Source organism: Epinephelus lanceolatus, chromosome 9 (assembly GCF_041903045.1).
Source record: "Epinephelus lanceolatus isolate andai-2023 chromosome 9, ASM4190304v1, whole genome shotgun sequence".
Classification (NCBI taxonomy): Eukaryota; Metazoa; Chordata; class Actinopteri; order Perciformes; family Serranidae; genus Epinephelus; species Epinephelus lanceolatus.
The window spans coordinates 35,861,255-35,876,579 of NC_135742.1; the positions used below are offsets into that span (position 1 = coordinate 35,861,255).

Consider the following 15,325-nt stretch of genomic DNA (forward strand, 5'->3'; position numbering starts at 1 on the left):
AAAACATTTTCCTGTCTTTATTTGACAGCCTCTTCATGAGGCCATCTCGCATGACCTCCGCATAAATTAGCTGTCACATCGCCGCATGGCCAGAGCGACAAACATGTAAATGGACGCACAGAATGCACACTCTTGTTATGCTTACTGTATTTGCAAGAATTACAAAACAACTCATCACTGATTTCTTAATTAATGTAAAGAAGGGATCACTTTTTCTAAGATGTCATTTGCAATTGTATCAAAGTAAAAGAGAAAAGCCACATTCAGGTACTCTTAATTCACTTTTTTGTTCTGTTCTGGCTATTTCCCTCAGTCCTCCTCCTTTATATCAACCTTGAGAAATAGTTTGGCATTTTGGGAAAAACACTGGTTTCCTGCAGAGCTTTAAAAGAAAAGATTGATACCGCTCTCATTTTTGTCCATTAAATAGTTGCAGCAAAGAGATGATTAGCTTAGCTTAGCATAAAGCCTGGATGCAGGGGCAAAAAGCTAGCCTGGCTATGTCCAAAGGTAAATAAAAACAGGTGCAAACAAGACATAACATGTTTTTAGTGAGCTCTAACAGACAGATATGAGGGTATGTCATAAACAAGGTATTTGCAGTAAACATTAAGTTACAGCCAGCCAGGTAACAGTTAACTTAGCATAAAGGCCGCTGCTTCCACATAACTGGGCCCATAGAGCAGGTGCACTAGAGACTTCCACCAGCCGAGCCGGCTACTTCAGGTTTAGTGCTTTGAAATGCTTTACTCTTGTGGTTCTTCTAGACTTCCCAAATGTTATTGGACTGAAGGGATTAAATCTTGTTAGTGGGTATTGTGACGCACAAAAATAAATAAATAAATAAATAATTCCACTGAATGATGGATGAACAGATGTCTCTTTAACAATGTAAGTCTATGGGAGAAAGTCTTTTTGGGCCCAATGGCTTCACGAGACAGACTTAGATATTGTAATTCCACTGTTTGGCCACTGTGAGCACTTCCAAGCCTGGTGCTTCCTGGGGGCTTGGTATCCAGGAAATGTTGGGGTTTTATTTTTGTACAGTGGAAGGAAGTGGAGACACATTGACATACAGTCATTGCTCCCAGCCAAGACAGAGTCCAACACATAACCCTTGGCAGAATAATAAGTTGTAGTTTTTACACTTTGTTTCTCCTTTATGCATCAAACAAACAAGCTATAACATGTGCAGACAGATATGAGAGTAGTATGAGAGAGGGATTCCTGAAACTGGACTTGAAAGGACACAGAGAGGCAGCCAGCAGCAGTTTTGGTCTATAGAGAGAGAGAAAAAATCTTTACGGGTGTAAATGTATGCACCTCATTAGAGATTTAGATACTGAAGTTCTTTCCTCTGCCTGCATTGATGTTTGCTCTCCTGCTGCGCTACCGCTGAGCTAAACTATTTAGTTTTCCTGAGCATTCACAGGAGGTTTAATTGAGGTTTGGAAGGTACAAGAGAATGCGTTAATCAATTTGGGGTATATTACTGAAAAATCATAGTGCAATTACGGCTTTAAGGGAATAATGAGTAGTGAGTAATGCCTTACTTTTAATGAGCTACAAAGACAGCAATTAAATTAAGACCCTTGTTGTCTCTGTAATAACCTAAATGTTCATCACTCCCTGACAGAGATTGTTTTGAATTCAAGTCTTGTTGATGATAGTCATTTCTCTACTTATACACTGTGAAAGTCATGATATTACACTCCTTTTCTGACAGTTGTTGCATCGTGCTAAATCCAAAAGTACATAATTTACAGGAATGGTTTGACATTTAGGAAACACATTTATTTACTCTCTAGCTGAGAGTAAGATGAGAAAATTGATACCACTCTGAGTGAGAGTGGTATCAATCTTCTCATCTAACTCTGGGCAAGAAAGCGAATAAGTGTAGCAAAAAGTTGGATTCATAATGGTTATATAGAGGTGGTGATTTACCATATAACAAAAACCCAATTTATATATATCATATCATAACTAAACTAGTCATCGCAACCACCTCCTAGAGTTAAAATATAAACACTGTGGAGGAAAAATGGGACAAAATGCATTCAAGGGGGGATGGGGATGGATGGTTTAAGAGGGAGGTAATTGGCTCTGATAGCGTAGTGCACCAAGGACAGGTCGACTGAGATTTGACCTCGGCTTTGACACGACTAAAATGCCAGATGGCCAACCTGTTCTGCTAGACTGCCTTTAACATGAGAGTTTTCTCAATTTATTTGTTCCTCTAAAAATCTTCATTGGAGGGATTTTTGGCATAAAGTTGTCCTTTTCAGTGAAACAGACATCAAGCTGTTCTCTCCAGAGGCCTGGGCCTGTACTCAGTAGAAAGTTCAAGGGGACAGGGTTTTCCCACACTGCATCCCACTACAGACCATCCACCCATAATTCACATTTTGCTCCTTTTCTGAGTCCAATGAAGCCAGCAGCAAAAAAGAAGAGGTCTCCACTATACAGCTGAGTGTAGGGATTCTGTCCATGAAAATCCCAGAATGCAGCTTTGGCAAAGTCCAGTACCCATCAACAGTGATTCAAAAACCTTTATGAAGTAGCCATAAATTGAAACGGGAACCAGTGAAAAACCATGTTAGATCCTCGCCATGGGGACTCAGCACCCTAAGGATAGGCATAAGACTTCAGTGCATGGTTTGCCAGATGGGGGAAGGCAAAGACCTTGGCATGCTGACCCTAGTTTACAGAAACTCTCACTACAGACGCTGCAGAGCAATAGTTAAGTGTTGTACCATCTCATCAAGTTCCCCTAACCTCTCTTTGTGAAGCAATTACCTTCTTAAGCAAACAAATTACAGCTACTGTTCAGGTGCCTTATCCCCCCTTGAACCATCTAATGATGTGCCAACTTCATTTCACACTTTCAAGCTTCAGTGCAAACGTCACATAGGAACAAAGGCACAAATAATCATTGAGAAAGGCTGCAGGCAAATCAGTATGCAACTATAAAATATGTCAATCAATTCAAAACAGTTTATATTATTTTCTGTCATTGAGATATCATCGACCAACATTTGGCACCAGTGCAGCAGACGCCACAATGGGGTATCAAAACAGCAGATTCCAATAAATCTACGTGAGCTTGTTAGAGCCTTAACAAGGTTGAAATCCAGTAACATATTACACAATAATACATTTTACAAAATTTCAAGTGAGTCCTACTAATCACCAATGGCTTAATGTTGATTCAATTTATCAAGTTACTGCCACATCACTTTTGCAAAATGCAATCGTAATTTGCACCAAAAGTCATATATTAAAAAAATTCAGCTGCAGTGATTTGGGGCTTGCCATTTTGAGAGGGAAGATGATAAGGACGAAGTTGAAAAAAAGAGAGTAGGAAGAGACTGAGACTTCTTGCACTAGACAACACAGAAATGTCTGTTATTTATTTTTTACAAAGACTGATTGCTTCATATGTGAAAAACTGATATCTAAGGATGCTCTTATTTCCATTGACTGCAAGGATAAAATCTAAAATACTGTCAGAAATTCAGTTTTTGAAATACAATTCTGAAATTAACCAAACTACACCTATCAGTGGCATTAAAACATTGTCATATTTTTAATGAGCATTGCACATTTGTTTAGCAATCTGCAGTAGCCTAATGTTACTCTAAAACATTTTGATGCACTGTGGGCTCAATTTATAGTTAAAAAAAAGTCTTGCTGGATCATTTGTGGAGGACATTCTGAAAATGCAGTGTAGCAAGTTCAGTGTCAATTGAGCAAAACATGTGGGAGGAGACAGCTTTAATTAGTCTTACAGTTTTGAGAGGGACAGAGTGACGGACTTCATAATTCTTGCAACTTGTAGCATCTTAACGTTTCTGCTTGCTTGGGCTACGTTTTGGTGAAATTTGCAAAGTCATAGCATGCACCTGGTTTGTTATGTACTTTCAAAGATTTAAAAATTAGACGGATGCGGATACCACGATCAATACTATTAGCCCACAAAGCAAGTTGAGAAAGTCTGGCACAGGACTGGACCAATGTGCAAGGTTTTGTTTATTTCGATGCTTGGAAACGCTGATTTCCTTGTATGAAAAAGTCGAAGAAGAAAAAGAAGAACATTGGCAAAACCTAGAGGGACCGGAAGCTAATTGTGCATCTTCATATTACAAAGGCCATGTCATGGGGATAGATACATGCTGTGTTACAGTTGTTCTTTTAGATCTCACAGCTCAGCAACTATAATTAAAAGTGTGAAGAGCTCGATAAATAGTTTCCTGGTAACCGACAACAAAACATAACAAAACCTCTTTGCAGAGATGGTCAATCATCACTCATTGAGAAAATGTTAGCATCTTGGAGTTTTTCAGCAGGTAGGGAAATGTTGTAGTGTATATTCATCTCCAGTGTGTGACCTGGGCTGATCTGTGCTCCTGTGTGTATGCTGCACAGGACAGCTCCAGTGATTACAATTAATCAGCTCTTATCCCTGGACATAATCAAGGCAGGCCAGAATGCAGAGGGCGGGGTTAATCCTCAAGACCCAAGTCTGGGAGTGGAGGAGGAGGGGACATGGTGGTGGGGGGTGCAGAGTATGATCAGACAGACAGATGAGCAGACATACAGGGTTCTGTTTGGTCACTCTCTCAAGTGGAAGCCATCAGATAAAGACCACATTACCATAGACTCAGTGAGAACAGACAACACAGGTCCGTGCTTTACAGAGAGAAAATACAGGTGTATAGCTATATCAATCAACTGAGGGAGGGAGAGAGGGGGGAGGAATACTCAGGAATACTCAGGGAAGGAATTCAATCAGCGCTCTATGTTAATGCAAAGCCTATGACACAGAGAGAGCGCAAGAAAGGGGAGTGGATTATCAGCGAGTCAGCATGTTACAAAGCTCAGGCCAGCTGATATTCTTATAACAAGGCAGCCCGAGAACCCAACAATTGGGTAGGGAGATGATGCCACAAAAATCAGATTTAAAACCAATCTTGACACATGCGTCATCGTGTGTCTGTCAGCAGAGAGCTGTCTGCACTGACCCCAGCATTTAAGGACACAGAACAGCATCAGACAAAGGAAAAATTAAACTCACTGAGAATATGACTCATAGTGACAGCAAACAACTCTCGACTGAAAATATCTCCTCCGCTGCTATAAACAAAGTTGCAATGGGAGTAATGACGAATTTTTATTAATGAAGGACTAACCTTGATAAAGATGCATTCTGAATCATAAATTGGTGTTTTGCATTGACCAAGTTAAGCTAATAATGATACTGTAGTGCACATTGGTAATGGTGATACAGGCCAAGCAGAAAGAGGCATTCACTCTTCATTACACTCAGCTGCGACTGAAATATATAAAGGCAATATCACATAACATTGCACATTATGAATCAAATCCTGGAGTCACACTTTCATATAAGTATTACAACGATGAATCTTTTGGCTTCGGCTCTTTTACCCAAAACCAAAGTTTTCCGTTCTAATAAAACAGTGCACTTATGCAAATAGCAGACAGAACAAAAAGATCCGAGCGCTACATTATAGGCTGGAGCTGAGAAGCACAGGGCTTTATTTAGTGCTAAGTAAGACAGTGTGGCCAAAACTGCGTACCTATTTCAGTCATGACTTGGCTTTTATTGTGTTCCTGTTACAGTGAAAAGAAAACTTGAAAAAGCTCAATGAAAAGAAAACAAGACATCATCCTTATTATACGGCAGCATGAAACAGCCTCACCTGAACCATAAAGCCATTGGAGATGGTCCAGCTGCTGACCTTGTGTGTGGGGTTACACTTTCATTAGTGTTAGACAGATTTCCTGTCACATGACTGTAAGTAGCATTAACATAATAGACAGATTTCCTGTCACATGACTGTAAGTAGCATTAACATAATAGACAGATTTCCTGTCACATGACTGTAAGTAGCATTAAAATAATGTTGTTTGTTTGTTAGCTACAAAACAGCACAATATTCTTTATTCTAGTGTGTTGGATGTTAAAGAAATACTATTAGGGTTGTGCCAGTATAATTTTTAATGTGATATGAAAAATTCATATCATGATACTCGCAATATTTTGATTTGTTGACATATTGATGTCATACTCGTACGCAATAAAAAATGAATAAACTGTGGTGTCGTTAGGCCTGGGTGTCCTGAATGTTTCATGAACAGCCCCAGACTTCTCAGACTCTTTTAGCGACTTACTGCTCAGAGGGAACTCATTCAGCGGCTCCTCTGGCAGCAGCACAGCGTCTCTCCTTCTCCTCTCTCACCGTGCGCACATGAGCGGGCTCCGCGCGGGGGGGCTCCCACGTCTGGGATCGAGCTGGCGGCCCTCTTGCTGTGAGGCGAGGGTGCTAACCACCACACCACCGTGCTGCCCCCACCTCTAAATGCTATGCTTAATTACCTGAAATACAACCTGGTGGTGGCCTATAAGTAACGTGCAGGTGATATTATCATGTTTGAGAAGCTAACGTTTATCTTAGTCCAATAAAACTGAATGAAGCAGTTCATATATGCTTTAAAATAAAACTGACAACATAAACACAAAATGTTGTCAGTGTTGTTGTCAACATTTCTGCCTTAAAACCACATAATAAAACACAAAAATGTACATAATTTCTAATTAAAAATGTATATAATTTCTTTCTGCTCAGGATAAGAAGCTTATGCTACTGTAAGTTCGGTGATAAAAGCAACATCACTATGTATCTACAATGAGCTCATTTTTAACTGCATATTAGCTGCTAAGCATTGGGTATGACCCTATTTACATCTTGCTAATGTTAAAATGCTAATATTAGCTAAAAATGTCTAAAAGATTGAAGACAAAGTTAAATTAATCAAGTATTTCCCCTTCTTTTTTTAAACACAGAATTACCATACCTGTTAACTTAATCAGTGCACAAACAGGAGTTCAATTAACCATGAAACTAGGTTTCTTTACTTTTGTGGCAGAAAAATAAGCAATGCAGCTCATGCCTTGGGACTCTACTTCCTGTCTCACCAGGAAAAGCAAATACTTTTAAAAACTGAAATACATATGGGGCGTCGGTGGCTTAGTGGTAGAGCAGGCGCCCCAAGTACACGACTGTTGCCGCAGCGGCCCGGGTTCAACTCCAGCCTGTGGCCCCTTGCTGCATGTCACTCCCTCTCTCTCTCTCCCCCCTTCACACTCATCTGTCCTATCAATTAAAGGCTTAAAAATGGCCAAAAAAACAAACTGAAATACATATGGGTATTTTGTACACATCATTGCAAAATCCCCCACTAAAGCAAAGCCACACTGTCTCCCTTTTACAAAACTTCTAAATTTAACCCCTTGACAGTGGCAATCAATACAATTCTAACGCAGTTCTGTAGTCACGCTGTGTTGGCCCAGCCCAGACAAAGACATGAGTTATAGCCTTTGCAGGATGGGCGATGTAGAACAGGTGCCAAGACAACGCAGCAGTGCCAGGATGGGTGTCCGAGGGAATGGGGAGTGGGAAGGCCAGGGAGGTTGGAGGTGCATGTTAATCACTTCAGGAACAGGAGGCAGAGCTCTGCAGGTGTCTGTGCCACAAAGGGCCATTCACTCTGGGTCAGGGACTCGCTCTCCCCTGACCACTGGCTTTCACAGACCGCTTCAGTCAGCCCACAAAAGCCACAAAACACAGCTCATGCATGATATAACACAGCAGAAGAGCTCTGAATCACAATCATTCCAGTCCTCATATGCAGTAAATACACAGGTAAAAAGACTGTGAGTGTCATTTGAAATAATTCATGTGCACTATGATAATTTTCTTGATAATTACCACCCTGTGTGACTCAGTCAAGAAATACTGCATACATTTTGAACATGACTTCCACTTTATGCATTAGGCATATCACTTCATCAATACCATTTCTAACACTACTGCTGCTCTGTGACTCCCATGCACACTCAGTAATGAAATGCTACAGTGACCATGAAACTATAACGGGGTAGGTATAAGGCTAATATGATTAAAACAACACTGGCTCTAAATGTGGAGTAACTGGTTATGCTCATATGCAAAGGGTAATTTTAATAGGTCATTTATTTTCTATTGTAAGAACTTAAAGGCACACAACCAAAACCTGTAGCTAACACTGTGTAGCGGGCAAGTGCAGAGAGTGTGCTTGATTGACATCTCCCTGGCAGTTTTGTTAGACTTGTCAGGGTGGGTGGGTGTATTAGCAGGGTCTTTTACTGAAATGGGAAAGTAGATTTTCAGGATCAGGCACACATTTAATGTCATAGCACAGCTGTAATCAATAACAGCAACAAGGGCTGCACTTAGTTTAACTTAACCTGTCCATGGTCAGACTATTATGCATGTTGGCTCACTGACCTGCACAATACTGCTGATACAGTTCTATGAGATGCAAATTTTCTTTTCCAAGGCATGACGTTCTAGTACTTGTTGCCTCTGTCTGTTGGGTCAATTAAGTTTAGGCAGGAGGAGTGAGGGTACGGTCACAAATTAGCAACTGCAGACAACTGACCATCACCCTCTGAAGCAATGGAAAGTGTTCGCTAACTTGCTAGTAAATATGATGTTTGTATTTTTCAGGGCTAATATCATGCAATATCAGCTGGTTAAACCTGGCAACAATCAGTGTCTCTCCCACCCATACTCCTTTGCTACTGGTTGGAGTTGTGACTTTAAATTTCACCAAAGCTGAACCCCACACCATGTAAAGATTTGAACTGACTTTGTCACTGGAAGTTAATTTTTATTTGCCCCTCTGCTCACGCTGAATGGAAGTGGATGGGAGGTGAATATTCATCAGTATTCATTTCGCTTATGCATGACCGTGCCCTGGGAATGGTTAAGGATAGGGTACAAATCTCAGGGTGAGCCAATCAGAGGCAGACTAAGGCAGAGTAGGGCTGGTCATGCCTTCACCATCCTAGAAAAAAATAAATTCGCCAATGGGACAATGGAGCCATTAATGGTAAATAAAAACTAAAAAAAAGCATTAATTTTGCCTTTTTAATTAATAGGAAAATATCATAAAATATATTTGGAGTGATTTAGTTACATTAATATGTAAATGTGAGTCAAAACAAACTTTTTGCTGTTTGGTGTTTTTGCCATTTAAATTCCCTGTTCCTGCGTACTGCATGGGGATAGGGCCATAAATTAAGGTTTTAAAACCTTTAATTTATGTGAAAAGTGTTCCATCCAATAATAGAAAAAAAATTAAAAAGACAAAATACACAAGTGCAACTAATAGGGCCCCTGAAGGGAGAACATTCCCCTGTTGCTACTGCTGGTGAGCTTTGTGGTGCATTTAAAACAGCTGGTTGGGTCAAGCATTAAATACTTGGGTAAAGAAGATAAAACAGCCAAAGAAGTTGAAAGGATAGGCTTTACTGTGTTTTATGTATTTACTTCCCTGCTATGGCAAATTAGCACCTGGAGATGATACCTCTCACGTTGTCAGACAGCCTCGTTGTTCAGACAATATGAAAAAAAGATAATCTAATAAAAACATTCAGATGATTCTGAGAGGAAATGTTTTGTTCATTCAAACATTTTAGTGGATTCAGCTTTCATTAAAGGTCACAATAACTGCTTGAATTGGTGCTCAATGACACCCACTGCCTTGAAGGTCTAGGCTCAATAGACCAAGTATTTGTTAGGAATACTCATTGTCTGGTTGTACTCAATCCCTGGATGTTTCTTCCCTTAAAATACCCATGGTCTATTGCGATGCATTGCAACTGTTATTGCAGTGTATTGCAAAACCAATTAATGCACAAAGACTTTTATTTCTACTGTTTACTACTCTCCTTTTTCAAGTGCCATGAGGAGTAAATAACAATAAATAAATAAATGGTTACTGGCTGTTTTGACAGAAATATTTTTTTATCAGCCTACAGAAACATGGGACTGTGAACAATCCAAGACCTTTATACCCCTCATCACATAAAACAACATTCTTGTTAACTTCTTTTTCTTGCAAACTTGGTGCATAATCATGCCCCTGTGAGATAGTGAGAGAAACTTTTCACACAGGCGTGAGTGCATAGGGCAGTCAGAAACCGCAGACCCTCACGGAGCTGATATTGCAGGTATTCATTATATTGCCCCTGTAAGACGAGGCCATTATACAGAACTAGAAACACCTGTGGCAGCAGACAACACCTCCATCTCTTCCACTAGCAGGATGATTCATTTTAAAGGAGAGCTGAGGAAAATATTAGACAAGCTCCTCATTATCTCACATTAGTTAATGTATGCAAATGTTGTGATGACTCCATAAAAGCACTTAAAATAGATTTCTGACTGAAGGTGGTTTAGGAGCATGACTATTAATTTAGTTGCTACAGGAGCACTAAAATATGATAACTAATCTGCAATCCATTTGTGACACACCTGTCCAATTGTTACCCCAGTATAGGTTCCAGCTTCCCACAGCCCTGAACACTATAGGCAAGAAAACGGATGGATTGATGGCGTCAAATACTGTTTTTCAGACCAGGGAATAAAATTCAATAGTGCCATGGCAAGTCAGTCCCTGCAGACCTGAGACAAAGGCAGGATCTGATAGTAACTAGTTTCTACATTTATGTCCAAATAGTCAACATGCTGCAGGGCTGACAGGGCATCATACTTCCTAATAAATAAATGCGGCAGAGCATGAACTGCTCTTGAGATTAAAGCTGACCTGAGGTCTTGTCAAGTCCATTAGAAAAACCACATTTCAACCTTTAAGATCATCAAGTGGTAATACACGATATGCTGGGTACAAAAAGCTATACTTTTTAGATTCTCCACAGTAAAAAAAAAACCCATTTACAATAATAGCAACATTGCTTGCCACCATATACATCTATGTTTGGCTTGTTAACTTGTGATGATGGTAGTGAATTTTAACAACTTTGCTTTTTTTGGCCTCGGGAAAAACAGAATATATAATAGAGAACAAGACAAAGTTGTTGTGTTTTGTCAGCATACAGGAAAGTGTGTGATAACTTTCCCAGAAAATAAATAAAATAGGATTTTTTACCATTAGCATTCACAGGAAGTCTTCTTGTTTTCCCCCGGTTACGGAGCATTTTTCGGTTTTCAGCACAGTCACAGGTGGTGTGGAAATTCTGGTCCTGTCCAGAGACTGCTCTGTGTTTGAGTTGCAAATATTTTGTGCTCCAAATGAGCTACTTCCTGATTGCCAATGAGCCCAAAATGTATTCTGTGAGAATCAGGATGTGCTGACATAGAAGCATCTGAGGAGACCTTTGCAAATATGACTGATATGAACTCATTCACACCTAGGCCTAGCAAATGGCTGCAGGTAAGGATTCAATCTGTAATAACCCAGACTGAATTTGTATTGTACTGGTCTATGCTGACACTGTAGATTACAACACTGCGCACTGAGTTCAGTAACATATACTGCATTGTAGCATGCATGATTGAACAACATCTAATCATTCTATAAGCTCCTGATGTAATTTGGCATTGGTTAAAAACCATCCAGGGCAATTAAATAATTTAAAAAAGGAAGGAATGTGACATTACTATTGCACTGTGATTCTCATTCTGTCTGACAACAGCCCAATTGCCAGAAGAAACTGTTGACACTATACATTTCTGCAAACCATGGATACAGTTACATTTGTATATACATATCATATCGACATTTCTAAAGTGATGTAGCTCTGATTACATGTATATGAGCTGACTTTGTCATAAGGAGGTAGGGGATGGAGGATGGCGTGACATCTAGGTGAGACAGCTGCCTACTGTTACAGACCACCAAACAACAAAACTTGCGGCATTTCTAGCAGCGACTGTGCCAACAAGCAGCACTTCCAGCGGTGATTGTTGTCAACAAAAGCGAGTGTTTTTTGGCCAGACACAGATGGCATTTCCAGATACGACTGTGCCACCAAAAGCAGCTGTTTTCAGCAAGAAATCTGCAGCATTTCAAGCAGTGATTTTGCCATCAAAAGAGAGTTTTTACTGAGACATCAGCAGCACTTTCAGAAGTGCTTGTGCCACGTAAAGCTGGAAGACATTGGTATGTCATTTCCAGTGGTGATTATGCCACCAAAAGAAGGTATTCTAAGCCAAACATGATCTTTTCCCAACCATAACCAAGTGTCTTTTTGTGCCTAAACATAACTGCATGTTAACCACAGTGTTGTTGAAACATAAAGAAATATAAAGTTTCAATATATCCACTAATAAGGTACAAAATTTACATATCCGTGGTTTATAGAAAATGTACAATGCCTACATTTATTGTGGTGATTGGGTTGCACACATTATCTGAAGAACCTAATTGTCCTAAAATCTCAGGTCCACATGCGATGAGTGCAAAACTCTGCCAGAAATGTTTAAATCTTTGAGAGAGAACTGATCAAAAATAGGTTTTGCAGCGATGATTTACCTTATATATATATATATATATATATATATATATATATATATATATATATATATATATATATATATATATATATATATATATATATATATACACACACACATACATATACATATATGTTGTGAATGTCCTTGAGCAGGGGTGTTGTAGTGCTGTGGCAAAGTGGGACTGATTACAGAGGCCCGGATGGAAGGCGGGCCCTTGAAAAGCGTGGAATTAAAAGTTTGGTTTTGTTTGCAATTTTTTATTTCTAATCAGTGCCATCACTGACATTAGAATTGTCTGAATAAATCACTTAAAAGGCTTAACTTTGTATAAAAAAATAGTGGAAGCTCTCTGAGTCCCCTCTCACTACGTAAAGATTCAAAATGATTTAGTCTGCTGCTGCACTAGGATTCATCTCTAAGCACAGTTAGAGTGACTGATTATGACGTTGGAGCACCAACCTACACTGTCATGTCTGTTCCTAAGAAAGGGAAATAAGGGTTTTTTTAGGAAAGAAAGAAAGAAAGAAAGAAAGAAAGAAAGGAAATTTACTTGGATCAAAAGTGGAGGGACAGGAGGCCCACAGATAGTGCTTATACATAGGGCCCAAAATTTGCTGTTACGCCCCTGTCCCTGAGTGAGTTGGCCAGAGAAATCTGGAGCACCTGGCCTCAGTGCTCACAAGTGATCAGTGTGGATCTGTCTCTTTTCCTGCACCTGCAACCCTTTTTCTGGTTTTGCTTAGCTTGTTGTTCCATACTCCACAACACTGTCCACAGACACAGACAGTTATGCTATACTAACAACTAACACACCTTGTATATTTAATTTCATGTAAAATATCATTCTAAGGTTGCCATTGTGTGTCTATGTCCCACATTGGCCCTACAGGCCAAAAGGGTTATCACAGCATGTGAATAAGAGAAGAGATGAAGTACCATTATAAAATTGTAATTAAAGTCCACCATCTTCACTACACAGTAGATTATGGCAACTGGGTGCAAACCTGCCATATTCACTAATACATGGACCAATGTGCTCGTTAATAATCTGCAAACCATGCCAAGTCTCCTTTAAAAATGTATCTTGATATATTTAAATCAACATTACTCAAGCGACGATGTTGAGGCTGTATGCTATAGCTGGTCAATTACCCTGTATGTGCCATTCTTCAGTATATTTGCCACATCATCAAGCACTAAATTAAACCCAGCTGAGAGCTGAGAATCTTCCTACAGCAGGGTATGAGTGCAGTATTGCAAAAGTTTTGTATGGTGGACATAAAAACTCAAGAAAAAGTTAATGCAAATTAACTGCACATGTCCACAGTTAATTGCTGTAGCATCCTGAGGCCATTAGTGCTAGCTGGGTGTGAAAGAGCTGACCAGGCCCAATCAAAGTCTACTGAGAACTTCATTTGAGGCTTCTTAATGGCCTGAGCTCAGGTCGTTGTTTTGAAGCGTTCAGTCATTCTGGCGGCTATTCACATGGGACATGAACACAGCACCATTAACCCAACAACACCATCAGTCCAGCCACTGACACCAGCAGCCGGCCCATCTCCAAATAAGGTAATTAGATGAGAAAACCCGGAAGACTCTCCATGGTAACTCACTCACAAACAGGAGGGGCGAAACAATGGACGAGTAAGGATGAGATGATTGACAGCTCGTTGCAGCTCGCGCTCGCTGCCTTTGACTGCATCCACTGGCGATAAGAGCTCACAACAACACACGTATACACAAAAAACATTACGTTAATGATAAAATAAGCTATTCAGCTTCATCAAATATATTTCCCAACGCCGTATTTCATTAACACACCGACTATTTAACAAAAGCGTGATAAATCTTTTCCAACACACCGGGTACGTGTAACCTAATCAATATGCCTCATCAGCGCACCTGCTCACTCACCCGAAAGGAAACCCACGGCTTATTTCCAGCTTTCCGAATGTCACTTTACATTGTTGTTTCATTATTGTTGTCATATTATTGTCACACCCTCCTCCTGAGTTGTTATGGCATGGCACAGGCTAAAACTTGGCGTTGCAAGATAATCACCACATGGATTTGAGCGAGACAGCAAGAAGCCGTAGTGATATTACCTCAGTTTCTCCTGTTCATCCTTGTTCCTGAACGCGAGGAGACTCTCTGGTGTGATGTGCAGTAGTCCGAGCCTCGGCTGTATCTAATCTGTATGCAACTTGGCTGCTGCAGGGACACACTACTGTTACAACCTTACAAATCTCTAATTGTAGCCTAGTTGTCAGGTTGCTGCACGCGCGTCCTCTCAGTCACGCGCCTCATACAAATAAAAAAACGCAGCAGGCCTATCCTAACTGATGTAAAAGTTACTTCTTGTACTCAAAGCGACTATCGTTAATTATTACTAATTAGTGACTGCGACGTTGTGTTGTGTGAAAGGCAGGACAGCCTCTATCCTATCCCTCTCATCCACTACAGTGCGGGATGATGCTGTCGGTCACAGCAAGTGTCTCCGCCCCATCATCACTCACGCAGTATTGGAGGAAATTTGTGGTTGATTTTTTTTTTTTTTTTTTTTGGTTAGGATTTATCAGCAGAATTATTGCGCAATTCACTCTTGTTATCACTTTAAATTGTTCTTATTTAATTTAAGTATTCAGTGCGACAGCTTGCTACAAAGATTATTCCGTTAACTCGCCCATTAAATGCCAAAAAACACAGAATGTTAGATAGTCACTCATATGAATCAGTTTTATTTAATTTCATCATATGTTAGCATCTGTTAGGTCTCCTATTTCTGTGGATTCGATTCTCTATTGTTATATTTACTAGCACTGTGGCATTATCAAGTTCGCACAAATACAGAGAAAGCATCTAGTGAATATTTTTTCAAAGTAAAAGTTATCAAAGCCATTCAAACACCGGAGTAAAACACTACAATATAGGCCTAGTAG

The 15,325-nt window shown here is 39.9% G+C and overlaps 1 protein-coding gene across 13 annotated transcripts in view; it reads right to left on the minus strand.

Annotated features, from left to right (window-relative positions):
* The window catches only part of arvcfb (ARVCF delta catenin family member b), a 262,549-nt gene extending 247,686 nt beyond the window's left edge, over positions 1 to 14,863 (minus strand). For 10 of the 13 annotated variants that reach the window (XM_033618556.2, XM_078170906.1, XM_033618555.2 and 7 more), the window contains exon 1: positions 14,492 to 14,834. The gene's annotated coding sequence lies outside the window, so the exon portion shown is untranslated. Of the gene's footprint in view, positions 1 to 14,491 lie in introns of all 13 variants that reach the window. The other 3 variants (XM_078170905.1, XM_078170903.1, XM_033618562.2) reach the window with 2 other exon arrangements.
* Positions 14,864 to 15,325: the final 462 nt, after the last annotated feature.